Raw genomic sequence first — 22,563 nt, forward strand, 5'->3', positions numbered from 1 at the left:
GTTGCACGCTCACACTGTTACACCATCTGTCTGTACCTGAGTTGTTCCTATTATTAAAGACATTTTGTATTGGAACCTGTTATCTTCTTCATCTTGTGACACTCAAATTGCCTCTCAGAAATCAAAGCTTTGTCAAGGGCGATATCAACTAAGATAATACATCATACACATTACCTACTGTTTTATGTGTATTTAAGTTTTAAATCTTGTATGATGTGATGCATGAAATTTTGAAACAATCAAACTATGAAACAACCAAGACCTGCTATATTGGTCTGAATGTGACATTGAGGCCGTAGCCAGGAGAAAAAAAGTAATGCAAAAGTATACATTTTAGTTACATTTGTATGAGTAAAACAATGTTGTAATGCATTACTTCTAAAAGTAACGGTCCCCAACACTGACTGTAGTCCTTTCATTTACTGTCATGGATAAATGTAAATATATGTAGGCCTATATATTTTAAATAATATATGTAAAACTAAAAAAAAAAAAAAAATCTCTGCTAGCCTATTGGTCACGTTGAACTGTGTCTAATATCAAACAAAAATCACAAATTTTCTAAATCACATCTTGACAATTGTGATGATATTGTGGACAGATACAGAATGTTTAGGGAACACTGTTTGGGTTTATGGCTCTTTGTGGAGCAGATATAAAAGATAATATTTACTCTATAAAATTACTCACCCCACTTTACTCTTTAGTGGTAAAGCCAGCACCTATGTGAATTTCATGTAATTAAAATTCTAAATCAATATGTATTAAGTTCTGTAGCAAAATCTATGAAAACGTGGACTGTGAAAACACCTTAATATTCAAGTGTAAGTGGGAAAAATGTGAAAATGAAATGTGAAAAGTAGTTTTAAATTCTTGTAGTATGCTCAGAGATAAATATTATCTGACAGATTTACAATTCCTGTGTAAATTCGATGAGAAACGTCCTTATCTTATGGTATGCTCGATTATTATAGACTATTTTGAGGGCCCCTGGCACATTAGGGCTAGGTGGCCACCTAGAGTATATAGTGTATACAGTTGGACAGCCCGGCCCTGCAATCACACATATTTAGAATCTTATTGGTGACATATTTAGAACCAGATTGCTCTTATTGGTGCATTGTATGCATGTTTTTGCATTGGAATTTTAAGATTCAATTACAATACGTTTTAAGAAAAAAAAAAAAACATTCATTGGTCACTGTTAGAAGGGACAGTCCCTGTCAACATAAACGGATGCACTACACCTCCAATGCAAATAGATAGTTTCAAACACTTTGGTAGTACAAACTAAAATGAACTACACTAAGTAAATAAAAAAGAGGCATAAATTATAACGTGAAACCACATATTTTGAATGTGTTAGCAGAAGTAATTGCTTGTTGTCTGTAAATGGTTTACAAAAACCAAGTACTTGGGGTTTGCATTTTGCACCACTGAACAGACAAGTGCTGAAAATATCGTCAGGTCGGAACTTTGCAACCAAAATAAATGAAATCGAAAGGAAGTAGCAGGACGTTCAATGGAACAAAAGAATTGAGGTGTCTGGAAAATTCCGAAATGACCTTGTTAAATTCCGAAATGACACTTTTGCAGCACTTTCTGGGTGAAGCTTTAAGTCTGCTCTGTCGGTAGACTGATGTGTGTGCGTAAAGAGCTCCTGAAGCCCTTACAACTTCAGACTTTCTTCTAATGTCTTAGTTCAATGAATTTCGAAAGAACATCTCCCCTTATTTGAAAATAACAAAAAAGAGAGAGAGAGAGAATGCAGCACGCACTTCACTTGAGCTTTGAAGAAAGACATTTTGGGTGGTTTGAGAGTGTGCATGCATTAATGTACAGTACCCTGACATTTATTTGAACATTTATTACAGGAGTTTGTGCTGTAGCCGAATTGATACTTGCATGGAGACAGTATGGACAGTTTCAAGAAAAGCTGTTTGGGAAAGGAGGAACCTTGCAAATATTTTCTTATACTTCCTGCTTTCGTGGTATTTTAAAAGTCAGGCTTTCGAGACGTCTACTTCTGTTCCTGATCCACACAGCCTGTTACTGTTGCTTTTAGAGACAAGGATTGCCCAATTAGATCCTGCTATTTAAAGAATTGTCCATAATAACTGCTGGTTTGCCTTTGCAATCCATATACTTAGGAAACAAACAAATAAAGACTGAAAATAATATTTTGTTGAATCTTACTGTATTTTGTAACTATTTATTTGTGAAAATAACTCAAGATAAATATATATGACCACATTATAAGGATGAGTTCAAAGGTTTCTTTGTCACAGTTTATGTATTTCATAATGAAACTAAGTTCACTCCATTTTCCATGTTAGATTCTAGTAAATGTGTCAGTGGACATGAGTCACGTATGATTCAGCTACGATCCGACCATTTGTATCTGTAAGTGAAAAACAATTCTCATCAAGGAAACACTAAATGTCATGTTAATATAGTTACATAACCTTGTGTAAAAATGTATGAACTACACTGAATTTAATCCGATTGCGCTGTAAAAAGTGAATATGTGGCATTATTACTTATAATAATGTTTGTTTGTTGAACATTTTTTGTTTGTTTGTTTGCTCTGTTAATTAAATAAAGATATTGTTGAACTATACAGAAATGTAGTATTATTAAGTAATATTTTTCACTTTAATATAAACATTTGGGAACACTATTTACAGTGTTATTACACGTTGCATGTAGTTACTGTAGTAATCACTATAAATTATGCAAAATTTCATGCAAATAACCCTAAACCAAACCCTCAATGCTAACCCTAAGTACATGTTGTTTATTATTATTATTGTATTACTCAGTACTTAAATGTATAATTACACTGTAACACGACACCTTAAAATAAAGTGCAACCCACTATTTTAAAGTGCCCTTGTTACAATGTAATCACACTGAAAATACTACTGAGTAATATTAATTAACAATATGTATTTACTATATGGTTAGGGTTTAGAATAAGGTTTGGTTTAGGTTGACGATATGCATAATTTAATGTTTTTTTATTATAGTATGTATGTAGTATATGTAACGAGGACACTCTAAAATAAGTGTTACCAAAAAAATGCATTTAAATGAAGTACATTTTCTTGTGAAGTATGTGTCTTATTTTAGATACAGCGCATTTTTTAAAGTTTTATTTTTCCCCAGTATTATGAATGTGTTATTATAGATTACTATTTATGCATTTATTGTTTATAATTATTTATAATTTATTCTTATTATAAATGCAAACATTTTATGATACATTTATCGTCATAGTAAGATGTGCCATTTTATGTAACTTTGGTGTACCTTTTTTTTATTGAAATCTTAATGAATTTCTAAAGAGAAGAAGAGAGCATTTCAATTTGGGACCATCAAGCAACTGAAACTAAAAAGTTTACTACAAAGCCTCAGTCAGTATTTAGTAGTATCTGGCTATTTAGTTAATACATAAATAGCTGCAATTTAAAGAGTTTGTTTTGAGCCTTTTTTATATAACATATAAAACATGCCACATGCTATTAATAATTAACTGTCACAAACTGGCATTTGTAAACTTTTAACACATTTCAGTCGATTAGGATTAAATTAAATAGGAATTGGGATCACAGAATCCCAGGTAAGGAGCACAGGAAAATGTGCAGAGGTGTTCCTACAGCTCAACTGGTAGAAAATGGTGCTAGGAACAACCAAAGTCATGAGTTTGATTCCCAAAGGAATATGCCAAATGAATAAAATGTAATGTAAATTTATAGAAATTTGAAGGAAGGAAGAAAAAATTAAAAACATTCTTAGGTGTGTTTATTCACCATATTTTTGAAACATATATCACCAAAACAGCAGCAGAAATCAAAGAGGAAAAAAAGTGACTCGAAGGACTATATGAAGAAAAAAAAAGACGTAGAGAGCGACAGATAAAGAGGGAAAAGACAAAAAGTGTGTGTAAGGCTAACCCTTGAAGGGAAGACAGTAGTGTGTGGCTGTAATGAAACATTCATGCTTCTCTGAGCTCATTGAGTACTCACTGTAATCGCACTGGCAGGGAGAGAGGAAAGGGCAGAGTGAACGCGTGTTAGTGTTAGGTGGAGAGGGGAGACAGATTCAGTCTCTCAGCAACAACCCCTGTCAAAGAAACACTGCTGCCCGACATGCAATCCTGACCTCAGCGGTCAAAGGGTAAAACCCAAAAAATCAACTCTACTGACGGTAAAGGGTTACTGTAAAAACATCCAGTAAATGACAATCAAACAGATTCAGCTGAGCTGGAGAATTTCTAAACTTAGGTTAAAATGATATACATTTTTGCTAGTAAATCCTAATATAAAAGAAATGTTTTCATGCACATCAAAAAATAAATAAATAATAAAAAATCATTGTCCTTTCAATGAGCGACATTCTCCTCTAATTTAATCAGATTTTTGGTCCTAACCGGCTAGGACTGCGCAACACAATCTCATGAAAATCTATACCACCAATGTTACTTCTCGTGCCATTTTATACGCCCAAAATGTTTTTTGCGTGCATATGCTATGCACTGAAAAACCCCTGGTTAGGATTAGGGGTGGGGAGTTGCGTGCGTATTACACACCATAAAGTGTGTATCATATGCACACGAAAACTGCATAGCATATGCACTCAAAAAATACATTTGAATAAATGGAACAAGACATGACATTCGTTGTATAGATACGCACTTTCATGAGATCGGGCTGGACTATGACAAGTATTGAAACAAGTATACACATTTTAATGGTTACTTGGTTTCTAGTACAATATACTGAGTAGCCCCACCCACAGTTTACATTTCACTGGCTGCATCCAAAATGGCATACTCTCTAGAGTAAGTACTTATTTTGAATAAGTAATTACTTCACAACTGCTAAAAATGTACGCTCTATATAGTATGAGTGTGTGTAGTTAGAGTGTAATCTGGACGTACTACATTTGCCATGCTGTCACTATGACTTGACCTACCAGTGTCAGTTGCGTCGCTTCACTGCCATTCACAAATCCTCTCCCGTGGCCTCATGGGATACTAAAATGTCCATTGTATGCACACTTCAAAATCTCGCAGTAAGTATGTCACGGTGTGGGTTTTGTGTCTTGTTCCTTGTTCTTGTCTGTCATGTGATTCCCTGTTTGCCATTTGTCTTGTTAATATTCTGATCATTGTTCCCATGTGTTTCTGATTAGCCACGCCCCCTTGTTATCTTGTTTAGCTTGTTTGCCTGTCTATTTATACCTCTGTGTTTCAGTTGTGGTTTGTCGGTCGTTGTTGTCGCTTCAGTGTTCCTGTCCTGAGTGCCGTGGTCCTTTGTTTCACCTGTTATTTTATTAAATTAGCTGCATTTGGATTATCTCTCTGCTTCGTCTTTGCTGCATCATTAGAAAGTAGAAGGCCATCCGGGTACTTTTTGCCTACTCTGAGTCCTGTGTATGTGGACATACTTCTTTTGTCACATACTGTTTTTTTTGCATACTATATAGGAAAGTATGCAATTTCAGATGCAGCCATTGGTTCAAAAGTTATCGCTATGTCTGTACGTTAAACATTAAATATTTTCTTACTGGCTGTATTTAATGTCACATAATGCAGCAGTTTCTCTTTCAGTGCAGACAGACAAATTACTTGATCCTGGATATGTATCGTCACACCAATATTTAGTTATACATTAACATTCATGAATTGCGTTAATTATTTAATAAACTGAAACAGCATAAATCTCTAATTTTGATGAAAGTGTTTTTGAAGTTGCCAATATTTTGTGTGTGTGTGTGTGTGTGTGTGTGTGTGTGTGTGTGTGTGTGTGTGTGTGTGTGTAGGTGGGAATATATGTATGAATATATATATATACGCTAAACATTATGGGCCCTATTTTAACGATCTGAAACGCAAGTGGCAAAGCGCAAAGCGCAAGTAACTTTGTGGGCGGATCCCGGCGCTGTTGCTATTTTCCCGGCGGGATAAATGCCTCTTGCGCCTGGCGCAAATCTAAAAGTTTGCGCCGTAACACGGATCCTCTTTGCGCTGAACCGCCCCGGGGAGAGCAAGTGTATTTCTTAGTTAACCAACGTGTGTCTGTGGAGGGAAAAGTCCGCTTTGCGCGGGTGCAAAATAGGGCCCTATAGGTCAATGGTCAGAAAAACAGATTTTTTTTTTTTAAAGTCATGCATGTCTTTGTAATCCAATTAAGTATTGTGCAATATGTGTCACGCTATGGTCCACCCAATATTTTCTGTCACTATCATCCAGCCCACCTTAACAGTAAAATGTATAACACAGCTTAGTATTGCTCATTCTTTATGAGCTGCTGTATTAAAATACAAAAAAAAAAAAAAAAGTTTGTTTTGCGTCAAGCTTCAAGAGAAGTAAAGCTATGTAAACCAATGTACTGTAGGTGGAGCGTCATGTGGTTAGATGGTGTTAATTCTTGAGCACTGTTTAGATATCAATGCACTAGGGGCTTTTTTTCTGGATCTTTAGAAACTGAAAGGCTTTTTTACATGAGATGCTAATCAATGCTTAAACATGTCTCATTACATGCTCCATGATCAACAGTCTACCTGTGTAATTATACGGTAATATACCTCAGAACTAATCACACTGGTAAGAATGTTGAGTGAACGACTATTTGAATTCTAGTTTGCACATTCGCTCACACTGAAGTAGGAATATTCTGTTCTCTCTCCTGCTAACTGCAGCCATCTGGACTCAATAAAGTTGTTCTTTCTAAATTAACAGCTGTCAGAATGACAAAAAACTGGGCTTTCTCTTTTCTCTTGAAAGTTTTACTCTCATGGTCAGTTCTTTTTCACTGTTTTATGGCAGGGCTTAGACAATTTGATACAGAAGCCCTAAGAGGCCTTGCCTTATTATTTATTGTCTGTCTTGCTTTCTTATTACCACCACTTAATAATACTATAATAATGCATGGCCTTTTATGGCTTCCATAATTTTAAAGTTGTAACACAAAATGTTTTTCCCAGTCCGATGAAAACCACGTATGTCCATTTTGCCGATTTTGAGATTTTTCGACAGATAGAATGTCCAGGTTCATTTACGTATACAGTATGCTTCACGTTATCTAAATGACCAATGAAAAGTTGTGAAATCATGTCATCTGATTTTCACGTATATCCATTTGGTGTCAAAGCTGTCAATCACGCCGCGTATCTCCCACCCTGTGGAGACATCTCGCCGGTCTCATGAAGTTTCATCTTAAGTGTCTCTGGAAGCTCAGCATTGGATAGCCGAATAACACTGTGAGGTAAAGTATCAGCAAATTTTTGTTTTTGACAACTGTTCACAAGTTTATTATATATTCACAAAATTACGGTAGGACTGTGCAAACAAAGTATCAGTCTAGCATTGCCATGTCAGTGTATTGATTCATTGTCCCTTCATAGTTTGCAAGAGACATTTAATAAACTGAGCGTATTTAATAAACTGAGACGTAGGCTATTTAATAAACTGAGCGTATTTAATAAACTGATACCTAGGCTATTTAATAAACTGAGCGTAGCCTATTCATCTGTCAATATGAAACGCGACTTGGTCATTCTAATTAATGATCGGAAGAACGCGTATCGACCACCGTTACTGTAAAAAATGCACGTATGTCCATTTAAACTCGATTTTCGTCAAATGTGGATTATATCATTACACTTACATTTAAAGATGCTATACCAAGTATGGAACGCTACGTTCAACTGCTTTTGAAATTACTGTTTTTTTCACTTCCTGAAAAGTAACCGTTTTGGACATACGTGAGTTTCATCGGGCAGCGACGATATATATATATATAACAAAATAAATGAGAGAAGACCTAGCGACAACTCAGGACAGAAAATGTCCTAACCCTAAAAAACAACATCAACAGAAAAGTAATATGTGCCTGGCAAAACTAAAAATGTTGTGGCAAGCATGACATTTTCTTTAGAAAATCTAGTTATTGTGATGACAATAGCTGACCCTAAAGCTTGGATAAAAGAAAGAGATAAAGTTTTTGATAATTTGTGTAAATATTTTGACACAGCTTTTTCTTTCTCATCTGCTGCAACACTTCTACTTTCCCTTGTACATTCTCTCTATTTTTCTTATTTCTCTTAGTAAAACTGTCTGTGGACGGTTTGGCTGTGGACGCTTAACATCAGTCAACCAGTGAACACCAGTAAAATAAGCAGAGAGAGTTGTGCTAACAGCCATCTGTTCCTCCATCAAATGCTCATCTCGAGATGTTCTCTTTCTTACAAGATCTTGCTTTTCGTTCTGTGTGATGCAATTATTCTTAGAATGATTTTTAAAGGAACAAAGTGAGAAAAGAGTTCTAAGGGTGTCTTTTCAATGACTGATCATGTGGACTAAGATTAAACTCTTTTAAAGTCTCCCTATGTTGAGAATTTAAATTCACTTTTTAAATTTATTAGTTAAACTTTTTTTTTTACCACTAACAATGGCCAATGGTGTATATACAGTACATGCATCATAGGATAATTCTATATTTAGGATTATTATTATTATTTTCCCCCTGAACCTAATGTCACTCATGTGCACAAGCATGTGCTTTACTGCCACTGCTGTCAGTACAGTAATCTTTGATAACTTTACTAATTTTGAATAATTTAATAATACTTGTTGGTTGTGATAATAATACAGATAATTTTCACATAATAGTTGAAGAAACAACACCCTTAAAGGGATTATTCAGACAAAAATTAGCATTTTGTCATCACTCACCCTCAACCCTCTGGTGCTCTTCTGTCATTTTTGACTGAATACGAAACTTGTTAAAGGTTTTCAAAAATGACCGCATTGGAAATTATGTATGGGAGATAAATTTCACCTGGTGAGAACATTTGGTACTGCGGTCAAACAAAATCTTACTAAAAAGCTCATTTTTGAGATATCAAGCTCAAATTTGGAACACAACTTAGATTTAGATTTAGGTTTAGATTCAGGGCTTTGAGTTTCTTGCAGTTTTAGAGTAAAACATGTTAAAAAAAATAATAATAGTATTTTTGTGCATTTTTAATAACAATAAACGTACAATTCTGTAACTTATTTTAAGTTCACTTTTTTTAAACCTTTTCACGTCAGCAATAATCTCCCAAGTGTCATCTTTGAAAAGAGATCTTAAATCTGTGCTTTAAAGCATTCAAGATTTACAACAATTTAAGCTTGAAATGTAATTTTCAGGTTAATGGTCAAAAAGTGAATAAATGGATTCTAAATACAGCGTAAATATAATTCAGTACCATAAAATACAAAATATTATATGAAAAATTTATCGAATGTCATTTTTGACTGACATGCAAAGAGCACCAGTTGTTCTAAACCTGTATTGAATTTTTTTCTTCTGCTAAACAAAAACATTTTGAAGAATGTGGTTGACGGTATACAATGGCTATACTGTTTGGTTACCCACATTCTACAAAATACTTGAAAATTCGTGTGTGTTCAGCATAAGAAAGAAATTCATACAAGTTTGGAACAACTTGAAGGTGAGTAAATTAGGTGATCAAATTTTACAATTAGTCTTATCAAAACATCATGAATGGAATGTAAAGCAGAACAGCACTATTGTGGACACCTGGAGATATCTGTAGAAGGAACTGTTTAGATACACATTTAATTTAGCTTCAGTTTAAACCAGGAGGTCTGTGTGGGCCACCCTTGTTGTTTTTCTCTGGTCAAATCTTTCTACAGAGACCATGAAAGTTTACCCAGCATGAACAGGACATAATTTGTTCCACCCAAGTTCTAGACATGAAAATGAGCACTTAATGTCTCTGTGAATTATTTTCTCTCTATCCCTAAATAGTTCTTAACTGTGTTAAGTGTGTGAATAATATTTAAACAGTATTACACAAAGCAAAGAAAGCACTGTTGATAACATCTGGTTATTATCAGTGTGTGCCTAGGACTTTGGTATTTTTAAACATTGTAAGAACCTCAAAGAAGGGCTGTCTTTCACATTGTATAAAAACACACTCACACACAAACACAAAAAAGAAGAAACAAGATTGCCCCACCTCTCAAAGAAAACAGATCTTGAGTTCTTGAACCTGGATTTGGTATTTTAATATATAATAATAAAATAGTAATAAAAAACATATGCTTGGACTCTCAGCACAACATTCAAGTGGGGCGTTTTGATATACAGCCAAACGCTTCTCTCACAGCCTTTCTGTTTCACCGTCAAGAGGTGATATCGGAACAGACGCTGCTTTGACACAGTAAAGTGTTCAGCAAACAAACACACATCCATGCTCTGTTAGAGCAGAACGGCGTGTTAAACTGCAGCTGTGCAGCGGTGTCTGTGCACTTGTCATTATGGGTGTAAGTTATTGGCTTGTCAGTCACCTCCACTCTTTTTCTCTCTCACACCATCTATCCAAATCTGGTGATTGGCGGGTAATTATCTTACTGTCGATGCACTCCGCTATCTCACACATCTACAGCCAACGCGTGACAGAGTCAGGCAAAACCAAGCGAATATGGGGGGCGCCCAGGGGCACAGATGTATGGAAGTACACGCGCACGTGCAGCCACAGGTCCTTTCGGCAACCTAATACAGCCTCAAATTAGATTTTTCCATGAACTGCACATTATGACGCATGGTGTGAATGGTGGTCAAACTGACGTGGTGGTATAAAATAAACTGAATGTGCCTGTGGCCACGAGAGGGCTGATATTGTATTGCTGACAGCATGATTGTCTATAAGTGCTTATTTCTGTCTGCAGTCATAATTAATGTCATTTCATCATCAGTTGAGTGGTTGCTCTGCCTCCGCTAATGGACCAAAATAGAGAGCAGAAGATGAATTTCAGCATGAAGTGTGTGAGTAGTGTCTATGAACAGAATGTAATGCTAGTGCACTGCTAGTATTTAAAAGCGTATGAAGCAGTATGCGATATACAACACTAAGGTCTGGTTTCACAGACAGGGCTTGGATTAAGCCAGAAGTAGGTCCTAGTTCAATTAGGGGATTAATGAAGCTTTTATTAACGTGCTTAAGGGAGTTTAAAAAAAACCCATTGGGGTGCATCTTTTAGATAAGACAGCTCAAACATGCATTTGAGGGTCTGTTTACACAACACTGTTTGGAACTAAAAATGTTCAATTTTTTTCCGTTAGTTTGCACGACAACGGTGTTTTGGGTGCCTGAAAACGCACATTTTTGAAAACGGTCTCCGTGCAAACGCGAATCTCTGAATACGATGACGTCATGCACATGCGTATAACGTGTTCAGTCTATAGTGTTTCATCGCCATCTAATGGCCTAGCAGCACTTTCGCGGATCTGTGTGAATGGGGAGCGTTTTGACAATTTGACAATAAGCATATTATTGTCGTGTAAACTTACCCTCAGTCTGAGACTAGGCTTAAGCCTTGTATGTGAAACCGGGCATAAATGTTTCAAAACTATATTATGCTCAGTTTACAGTCAACTACTAGTGCATTTCAAACTCAAAATATATGTTATAAACAATAATCAATTGTCAGCGTAACAAATGTATTAACAAATATTTAATTAATTACAAGTCTCAAGCATACTGCATACTTCACTACTTTTATAAACTTTTAATAAAGGTATCCCAGAATGCACCTCTAGATGGCTGAGAGAATACCTAATATAAGATATAAGGATTTTTTTGTATTATTATTTATATTTTGCATGCTTCCATTTAGTTTTTTTTGTTGTAATTGTATAGTATTGTTTATTGTACTAAAGTGGAAAACGTGTGACTCTTAAAAGGTGACTTTTGAGTGATATCGTATTACATTTTTTATTCATAGATTTGTTCTGCTTGTGTCTCATGGACAATTTGACGTCTCATGGACATCTAAAATGTTTTGATGGTATGCTTTTTATGACTTTGCAGGAGTAAAATAGATTTACTAAAATTATATTAATGCATTTTCTTCTTTGAATACTCAAAACTCACAAAAGTGCATATGAAACCCATATCAACATACAATTTAAAGCAGAATGTGTGAAATATGGTCAAAGTTAGAGTAAAAGTTAACGGTTTTCTATAAACTGTTACCAAACTGTCTCCCAGCAGAGAAATGCAAACGAGCCAATCTGTTTGTCTGTTTATGTGAGTGCAGAACAGAAGCCGTCTGGCATAGAGAGAGAGGACCTGCCACCCCACTCTGTCATATGGAAGCTACTCTGCCACAAATGGATACCTAATGACTCGATTTATACCAAACGATTCACCACTCCTCCTAATGATCCTTTCCATATGCACTTCAAACACACACACACACACACACACACACACACACACACACACACACACACACACACACACACACACACACACACACACACACACACACAATCCTTATGTCCTCAGGAAAGACTGGGAGATGTGTGTCTGAGTAAGCTTTTTGTCATCTGTTTACCTGCTATAAAACTTTTAGTCAACTATACTTTATAATGTCCAAACAACGCACAATTTAAGCCTTTTCAATGCAAGTTATTTCCCTGAAATACAACGGTTAAAGACCAAATATATTTAGCTATATTTACAGGAATATTACATTTGAAATGTAACTTCACATTTAGACTTTGTGAAGTTGTTAAAGTGTTTGCCAGTAATTGTTAGGGAACTAAAGAAACCAAGGAGTGTAATTTTTGGCTTGTCCTTATAGGAAATGAAAGGAGAAGTAAAGGAGAATACATAAATAGATATTGGGAAAGACGTTATTCTCAAGTTATGCAAATCACCAGCATTCAAATCAGAAACCCACTTTCAACATTGCTCAATCTGACAGAGTATATTAATTTTCATTCAAGTCAAGTCAAAACGTCCTAAGTCTTCATTACTATTATTCTCCTGTGAAATCCTGGAAGAGTAAGAAATAACTAGCGCTGATAAGTTCATGCACCGCCCCAAAAATCATCTCTTTCACAGATGTTTTGAGGCTTGAAGGGTTTATGGATAGGTCTTTGAGTAGAAGACAGAAAGGACAAAAGTTTGTATAAAACCAAGACATGGATTTGAGTGGAGTGGTGAGATTCCAACTTATGTTATCTCATATACATCACAGGTCAAACACTTGGATACACTTGCTCATTCTTAACAATAGTTGTTTATGTTTGCATGTATGTATGTATGCATTTAATTGTTTGTTTATTTTGCTTAATGAAAATTGAAAACAAATATGTTCCTTAAAAAAACATTACAGTATAAGTATTTTGGTGTAGATGATCATTGCTGCTTTTTCAATGCCTGACATAATGACCTTTACATTTTTATGAGGTTGTGTTATTTTAATTCCATTTTTTTAAAGTATAAAACATTAAAGATCATTATTATTTTTATTTAAGCTCTTTCAAACAAATCACCTTGATATTTGTTCATCTAAATGGGGCTTAAAGACTGTTTTTAAGACACTGAGAATATGAGGTGCAATCCTGGGCTGCTGTCCATGTCATTTTTTTTAAGTGAATGAACTGAAGCTTCAGCATAGATCAGTTTAGCACCAGCACCTCCCTGCATTCATAATTCACTTGGCAAATGTTAAAAACGTGGAGTACAGTGTGCCGTCCAAAAGCACCTTACATTTTGATTAATGACGGAAGAAGATAACTTAATAACTGACAACATTATTCAGAGGGATTTCGACTTTGTAGATTTGTGATTATTATTTTGTTTCAGGATGCGTAATGAGTTTGAACAATGCTGTTAATGGGATTATTGGCAGACCACCAGCATTTGCTTCCTTATGTGAGGCTGATAGCAGGGTTTTTTTTTTTTTTACCAATAAATCACTCCAGTGCACACAGCAATATTCAGACGTATGTTATTAAAAGTGTTTGAACAACAATATCAGATTTATGTTTTGTTTATTTAGATTGATTATAGTGTGTTGCAATAGCTCTGATTAATCTTTTTTGATTATCAGCAATAGAATGATTAATAGCAATTGACCAAGAATGAAAGAGGGTGACTGTAGAATGAATAATTAAATTAGGTTATGTATTAATCTATACTGTTTTATTCTCGATAAGGTATCAACAAGTAAGGGATGCTGTAGAACAGCAAATAGATTCCCATGGTACCGTAGAAGATTCAAAAAATCTCAGCAATATAGTTATTAAAACCTCCAATAAAGTAAAAATGCACATGTAGTTCACATATGGAATTCACACATGCACATGATCTACATACAGTGACTCCAAGAAGTAAGTAGAAACGTAGGCCATTAGGCATTAACATTATGAAACCAAGTGGCATTTATTTAAAACAATATAAATGTGTTTTTTGAGCAAAACCATTTCACAACAAGTTAATAAATAGACTTATATAGAGTGAACTGATAGCATAGCTATATATGTACTACACTTGTGGTTACTCTGCTCGGCCAACAACGTGAACTTGAAGGAAAACCACTAAAATTCATGGTTGAAAGTTCTTGCAAAAATGGCTCAGTAAAATGAAGTTTGTTCTGAAAATTGTTTGTGCAGGTTTTTTTTTTTTTTTGTCTAATGCAATGACAATTAATGAAATTGTCTTAATGAAATGTCTAAATACTTTTTGGGGGCCACTATTTTCACATGTGAAAACTTCCCTTATTTAAATCCATACGTGTTATTGTATCTGTTTGTTACAGTAATTCATAAATAAATGACCCATTTATAAGTGTACTGTTGTTGTTTATTTTTGAAACAGCTGGCTTGCATGAAAATGGCTTGCATTTATTTGTGAACATTTCTGAAAGGTAAAACCTTGTGAAGAGAAATAATACTTAATGTGGAAATAATATAATATAATTAAGTGTGAAATGAATGTAATGTTATCGGATGCTAATTTGCACTATACTTACTTAATTATTTGCAATATGGTGTACTGCCGAATGTCCTGACAAGCATTTATGTTAAACTAAAATGCACTTCAATGACATTTCTCAAGTTCTAAGTCATGTATTTAAATATATTAATATTTACATATTTGTGATGATAAAGTTGCAATTTAGTACATCTAAAATATATTATCGTTAAATATAATATGAACACCACAGTTAAAATTATAATCAGGTTCTTTGTATGTGCTTTAGTATAATAGTCAACACATCAAAATAAGTGTACTTCTTTAAAGCACAACGAAAAGTATTAAAACAATGATTAAAAATGCACTAAAGTAACACTTTCTGCATTATGATTTTTAATTATTAAACAGTGCACTCTTTAAAAGTGTTCTTAAGTGTGTTAAGAAACAATCATGAAGGTGTTCTCTCTTTTAGTACACTTAAGTGGCCTTTTCTTTCATTAATATTATCTGTAAGTTCATTTTTTTAAATATAATTTTAAGATTTGAAATACAGTACAAACTCCCATTCAATAAAATTAAGGGCTCTTCTTTTCCCCAAGGGAATACACAATCGAACTCCAAGAATGCATGTATGTCTCGTTTTATGTGCTGTATATCAAATCAGAAATAAAAATTACCTTATCTTGATCATTTTAATTTTAATATACTGTAACCTACTTATAAATACACAACGAATCAGCTATACACAATATAAGAGAGATAAATCTTTAGAAGAAAGATGCTGCTATTCTTACTGCTGTTATGCACTGTCGGCAAAGCAATCACCAGGGAGAGTTGCTGTGACTGGCAGGTGTTTTTTATCGGGACAAGTCTGCGGTACTCCGTGAATGCTGTACATTCCTCTATGATAGTGATGGGGAATTACGCTAGGCTCACAGTCGTGACACTATTGAGATTCCAATCGAGTTTTCCTGTGCCGCGCATACAACTGACTGTTCAATAACAGATGCTGTACTATGAGAGCTGTTACCAGCTTGCCTGAGTGCTCATGTCAGTAAACATACACCGCTACGTGCACAGGGGTGGAGAAAGAGGAAAAAGATGAAATTAAATGGGGGGGGGGGGGGGGGGGGGGGCATAGCAAGTGATATTCTACTGATGCCTTTCTCTAAAAATTGGCCCTATTGGCCCCCAGCCTTGTGTACAGCCGTGGAGCCATATTGGGTGTTTCTGCATGGAGGGGTCCAAGCAGCTGCATTCAGCAGAAAAATAAATAAACAAACACATAATCACATAAGAAAAAAAAAATCCTTTTCTGTTCCTAACAAATGCTGCGATAAGAAGTTTTTTTGTTGCCATCTGCAAAAATCAGGCACAGGTTGTGCCGTACTGGCATAAATGTGTCATAAGAGGCCGAAACTCACTTATCATGCACAGATATGAAGGACTGAAGTGCAAAAAAAAGATGCCCTAGGTCTTTAAGGTTTTGCGAAACATGCAACTTGTTAGTCACTCAACTGTTTGACGGATATTATGCAAATAGCGGTGAGACGTGTAGTTAAAGGTGACACTCAAAGTGCAAACAGTTTTTGTACCATCAAATGCCGCTTGTGTGCAAACAAGTGCCACTTAGAGTTCCTCAGAAATGCACCACCGGTGACAGAGGTGTTTGATTACACAACTGTGGCATGATAAGGTATACTTGATGCTTGAGTGAGTTAAGCAGCTGTTCATTTGAAGATATTCTGTCTTTTTTTTTTTTTTTTTTTTGCATATCTGAACAGTATGGAAAAATCAGAAGTCTGTGAATGCAAATCATTGCTTAATTGCAGGATCTTATTTGGTTTGCAGTAGGCACAGTAATATACTTTAGAATTATTTTTTTGTGCAACTTACTCTTGCAAAGAGGCTACAGGACATATCTGTAAAATTAAGCCATCATATATACCGTAAATATATATATATATATATGAATTTCATTGCAGCAAGTAACAAAGATATCAAACCAAGTTACATCCACAAACAAATGATGATAGAGTGTTTCTTATGATTATGTTTAATAATTAAAGTTACAAACTTGTATCTGTAAAATATTTAGCTTGAAATGTGTGCTTGTTCTATTTTCAAATAAACTATTGCTATTTTTAAATGTTTTAAAAAATGTCACTTGTCACAATACCTCATTACAGTATCAATTTCTATGATATTCCGACTTTTAAGTATGGTGTAAGCGTCCACATTTTGGGGCCACTGTGTATTCCATTCAGAATAGTAAATGGAGAAAAAATACTTAAAGTATTTTATACTGAAATATTAATCGAATATTAAACATTATATATTATTTTTTGTTTTATTATTTATTTATGTAAAACAGCATAAGCCGTCCGACTCTAGACTACAGACATTCTCTTTGTTCTTTTGCAGAGCTGCTGTATGTTCATATACAGCACATAAGCTAATTTTAGACTTCGTCCCATCATGGCAGGTTCAATTTACATGCACAAATAAGAAGAAAAAAAAATAAATATCCTAAAGGTGACCTGCTGGATTTCATTTCTGAAGTTTGATCTGTCCATGTAAAAGTGTCCCAAATGGTCAGGTCCGATACCAAACACCTTTCAGGGGGCGATCAGCGGACGTGAGTGCTCGTCCTGTTTATCTCTCCCACCTCGTGTGACTTGGTCTGTGACCTCTACTTCAGGACAAAGAATTTACTGAGTACATAACTAAATCCAACTGTTCTAACATTCAGAATGGTAATAATGACTTGTATTGAATATAATATATTACAATATGCTTTGTAATTTACAAAAAGGAATTTATTAATCTGGAGTTTATGCATTTTTTTCTGTTGTAATTTTGTTTTACATGTTTTGGATATTTGGGATTGTGATGACCTTTTTGCTTGATCAACCATTATGTAGTGTAGATGACCTTGTGTAGAGGTACTACAGACTGTAACATCTTGTCACACAAGCAAACAAACATATCGTGGTTGTTTCTGTGTGCATGTGCTAAATACAGCGCAAGATTAGACACATTAACACAATATATCTGAGGGTATGTGCATGTCCACTGTAACTGAGGTGAACTTTAGAGAAACAGCTGATTAACATGAATTTTACACACATATATTTAAGACACATGCCTTTGGTGTGAGAGACCCGGGTTCGAATCCACTGTGAGACACCAATGTGTCCCTGAGCAAGACACTTAACCCATAGTTGCTCCAGAGGCATGCGACCTCTGACATAGCAATTGTAAGTCGCTTTGGATAAAAGCGTCAGCTAAATGAATAAATGTAAATGTAAATATATGTTTGGTGTCTAATTCAAAATCTGTCTATGGCTCATTCCTTTAGCAAGATCAATGTCTTTTAAAGAAGAATGTAATTTTAAATCAATATATTCACCAATAAAATTATTTTGAAAATATGAAATAGCATTACACATTACAGTACATTTTTTTACTGCACAATGCATCCCTATCTGTGTATATTTATGTTTTTAAGTTAGTGTGTGTTTGTGCTCTTCTATGACACTTTACATTCCCTTGAGCTCTTTGAATTTCAAAGTAATTCCTCAGTGAGTGTTTACTGATCCCCCATGCATTACTATGCGTTCCCAAAGTCTAACCGATCAGGGCCAGGTTTAGAATGCTTTTTTAGCTTCCCAAGAGCCACACACACACACACACACACACACACACACACACACACACACACACACACACACACACACACACACACACACACACACACACACACACACACACACCAACAAACAAACACACACACACACACGTACACACAAACACACACACACACACACACACACACACACACACACACACACACACACACACACACACACACACACACACACACACACACGTACACACACACACACACACACACACACGCACACACACACACACTTTGTTACTACAGTCTGACAGCGGAGAACATGGAAGCAGACAGCATGACTTTAATTCAGCTCTGGATTGGGAATATCTGGACATTTAACAAATTCATTAATTTTACAAATTTACAAAATGTAATTTGCGTGAGTAAAATCAAATACATACATACATACATACATACAAAAAAGAGAGCATCCTAAACCTGAAACGTTTTATTAATAGAATAAATAGTTAGAAATAAAATTGAAATAACAGAGAAATGTACAAGCAAGTGATAGACAGACACACACATAGGTGGGTAGACAGAGAGACAGACAGACGGACAGACAGACAGACAGACAGACAGACAGACAGATAGATGGATAGATAGATAGATAGATAGATAGATAGATAGATAGATAGATAGATAGATAGATAGATAGATAGATAGACAGACAGACAGACAGACAGACAGACAGACAGACAGAGTGAATGATGACATATTTTTACTTTGGGTTGAGCTATTTAATACTAAAAAAAGAGGCCTGAGCCAAATACACTGTGAGAGTGTGTACTGTGTTCTCTCATGTAAAGGTGAGATCTTCTCACAGGGGTTGACAGGTGTGAAATTACAATGGGAAGTGCAGTAAACCGCCCTCATTTCCCTCATTCATTTGCATGCCCTTGCCAGCATCAGATGCCAGATTACCAGAGCTCACATGCCAAACATGCCAGGGTTGTTATGCATGACAAAGACTGCTAACAAAGTCTGCTACATCCTCAGAAAAACCTGGGTTTGCCAGTTTGCCAGGTGGCAACAAATATAAATGAAATAGAATTTATGATTGAGTCATTTAATTGATTTATACCAAAAATGGAACTGATTATATATATATATATATATATATATATTATGTAAATAAAATCTGTTCCATTTTTGGTACAAATCATTACATTTAATTAATAATATTTGTCTACACATTTAATAATTATCTTCTTGTCATGGGTCACATTTAAATTCATCCAGATGGTCGCCTTTGTCTTTTGGCTTAGTAAGTTGGGGACATTTAGTATTCAACAGTATTATTGATCTGACTGCATTGACACCATTACATTGACTCATGTTATCTCTGTAAAACTGCTTTGAAACAATCTGTATTGTACAAAGCGGTATATAAATAAAGGTGACTGGACTTGACTTGAGAAAAAGAATGAAAGAATTTTGAAACGTCTTCAGAGTCCACACTCGAGTGTTATCGACCCTTTTTCACATTTCTGGATTTTGAATTGGATGTAAATAAACAATAGCAGAACAAACCTTGCTGGGACTCATATTTACTGATGTTACACATATACCAAGTCAATTTATTGTCACTGCACTTCAACAAACATTGGTTAAACCAGTTCTTTCCCAGTGCAATAACAATCTTGCTCAAATGCATTTTGTCATGATGTTTGTTCCCCTTCAGGGACTACCGCTGCGTGTAATCGCAGTGGGAACGCCCTCCAGCGTAAAGCGTCTGAAGCATGAATGAAATCAGTCAATGGAGAGATGGAGCGTCATAGCGAGTGACGTCATCGACCAGGAAGCTATAAATATCCCCTGAGCACACAATACACCAGCTTTTTGTTACTTCAGCAAGCTCTGTGTGTGTCTGAAATCTAGCGATTGTGTTTGTCTGTTTAGACAGGAGTTTCTCACTATATAAATATATATATATAAAAAAAAAACAATATGAGTGTCAAAGTGACGAGCGAGCAATAGAGAAAGTGTGTTTCCCCCTGTACACGATACATCACGGGTGGGGATACACATCAGCTGTGTGTTGCTTGTTTGGGATTGCAGCATGCCCAGTCGGCTCTCGAGGGGGTCGATTGTGAGCATTGCGAACATTTTCCCTTGAGAACTCTGCGCTCGTGGCGATCGCTCTTCGAGGAGAGTGGTTTGCTGCGAGCTCCCCGAGGCTTTGGTCCCGCTTCTGTTGAGGCAGAGCGGCGGCGCTTGTCTTGGGGCTCGCAGATGGATCTCACTGGCGACGTTGAGACGGGCTCCGCCCTATCTCAGTTATCTCCAGTGAGATCTAGTGCCTCTCACCCGGCTCTGGAAGCACGCGCTGCGGCGGTTACTTCTGCCCGGGTCGAGGCACATGATGTCGAACTTAGATTATCCAGTTCTGAGGAGCTCGATGTCGAAAGGTTTGCATCAGAAGAAACTGACTCGTCACTCCAGCATACTGCTGAAGAGGGGCTGATAGATACGAGTGTTATCTCGGGCTGTAAAAAAAAAAAAGTGGCCAACTGATAGGCAGGAGTCTAGAAATGAAAGCAAATTAGATGATAGACTTCTGTCTGCACGTCCTCAGCCTTCTCGCCGGTGCTTACCATTCTTTCCAGATCTTCACTCTGAGGTTTCAAAGACCTGGGTTAGACCTGTTTCAAATAGAATTTATACTAACCAGTCTAATGCTTATGGAAACATTTTTGGTGCAAAAGCTTCAGGGTACGTGACCATGCCTAAGGCAGAGGAGACGCTCTCCAGCTATCTCTCTCCTGCTTCGTCATCTTCACTTAAAGCACCGGCTCTGCCCTCTAAGCCACAAAAAAAAAAAAAAAAAACTTCTGTGTTAGTGGGGAAGGCTTACTCGGCGGCGGGTCAGGTGGCTGCATGTCTACACTCTATGGCCATTATGCAGGCTTATCAGGCTGACCTGCTTAAAGATGCTTGTGAGGGGGGTGAAATTTCTGTGGATATGATTAATGAGCTCAGGCAGACTGCTGATCTCACTCTCCGGGCCACCAAGGAGATCGCTAAATCTATCGGCCGGTCTATGGCATGGTGGCCACAGAGAGACACTTGTGGTTGAGTCAGACCTCTATGAAGGAGAAAGATAAGACTCTCCTTTTAAATGCTCCAGTTTCGCCTGCGGGCCTCTTCGGTGACGCTCTTCACTCTGTCACGGAGAGGTTCCAGGAAGAGAAGGAACCGGCGGCTGCTTTTCAGAAATGTATCCCCCTTAAAGTGCGTGTCGCTGGGGCTGCTGAGCGAGGGCGCTCTCCGGCGCGACCTTCTCGGGGTAGGGCTGATCTGAGGACAGTCATTATCGCCAAGAAGGCCGCGTCGAAAAAATCCTGACGTGCTGAAATTCAGGACTCTGAGGGTGGTCCCCATCGTGGAAGACTTGAGTTCACTGCACAAAAACACGGTGCCCTGTCTTTCCCGATGCCCTCAGGGGTCTGCTCTACTAACCATGCCTATACAGGGCGTAGAGAGACTCGGCGAGCGATTTCCCGAGGGACGCTCGCCCCCTCCGAGGAGGGTTGTGGAGTGCCCAGACCAGCTGTTCCCTGCCAGTACGTTACAGGGCGCTGTGTCTGTCACTCGGGATGTTCATCCAGAGGCCAGCCTCGAGAGGCTGGTTCCCTTAGTAGAGTTCCTGGCGAAAGGAGCTATAGAGCGGGTTCCTCCACCCAGCAGGGAGTTAGGATACTACAGCCAGTTCTTCATCTTTCCGAAAAAAGATGGAGGGCTGCGTCCCTTTCTAGATCTGTGTCTCTTAAATTGCGCTGTAGGGAAGCTCAAATTCAAGATGCTCACTCTCAAGCAGATCGTGTCAAATCAGATCCGAGGACTGGTTCGTCACGATAGATCTAAAGGACGCTTACTTCCACGTATCTATCCTACCTCAATACAGGAAGTTCCTGAGGTTCGCTTTCGGGGGCGAAGCTTACCAATAACAGGTTCTTCCGTTCGGCCTAGCACTGTCACCCCGCACGTTCACGAAGTGTATGGATGCGGCTATAGCCTCGCTGAGGCTGCAGGGCATCCGTTTTCTGAACTATATAGACGATTGGTTAATTCTAGCTCAATCAGAA

The 22,563-nt window shown here is 36.8% G+C and overlaps 1 protein-coding gene and 1 long non-coding RNA gene across 2 annotated transcripts in view; one reads left to right on the top strand and one right to left on the bottom strand.

Annotated features, from left to right (window-relative positions):
• The window catches only part of mafa (MAF bZIP transcription factor a), a 186,081-nt gene that overhangs the window by 32,520 nt on the left and 130,998 nt on the right, over positions 1 to 22,563 (bottom strand). The window lies entirely within an intron of this gene.
• On the top strand, positions 10,683 to 13,846 carry LOC143757422 (uncharacterized). Its single transcript, XR_013210518.1, has 3 exons — positions 10,683 to 10,844; positions 11,804 to 11,866; positions 12,119 to 13,846. It is a non-coding gene; the product is annotated as an uncharacterized LOC143757422 (long non-coding RNA).

Source organism: Siphateles boraxobius, unplaced genomic scaffold (assembly GCF_051911475.1).
Source record: "Siphateles boraxobius isolate OS27281-9 unplaced genomic scaffold, OSU_SipBor_1 30, whole genome shotgun sequence".
Taxonomy (NCBI): Eukaryota; Metazoa; Chordata; class Actinopteri; order Cypriniformes; family Leuciscidae; genus Siphateles; species Siphateles boraxobius.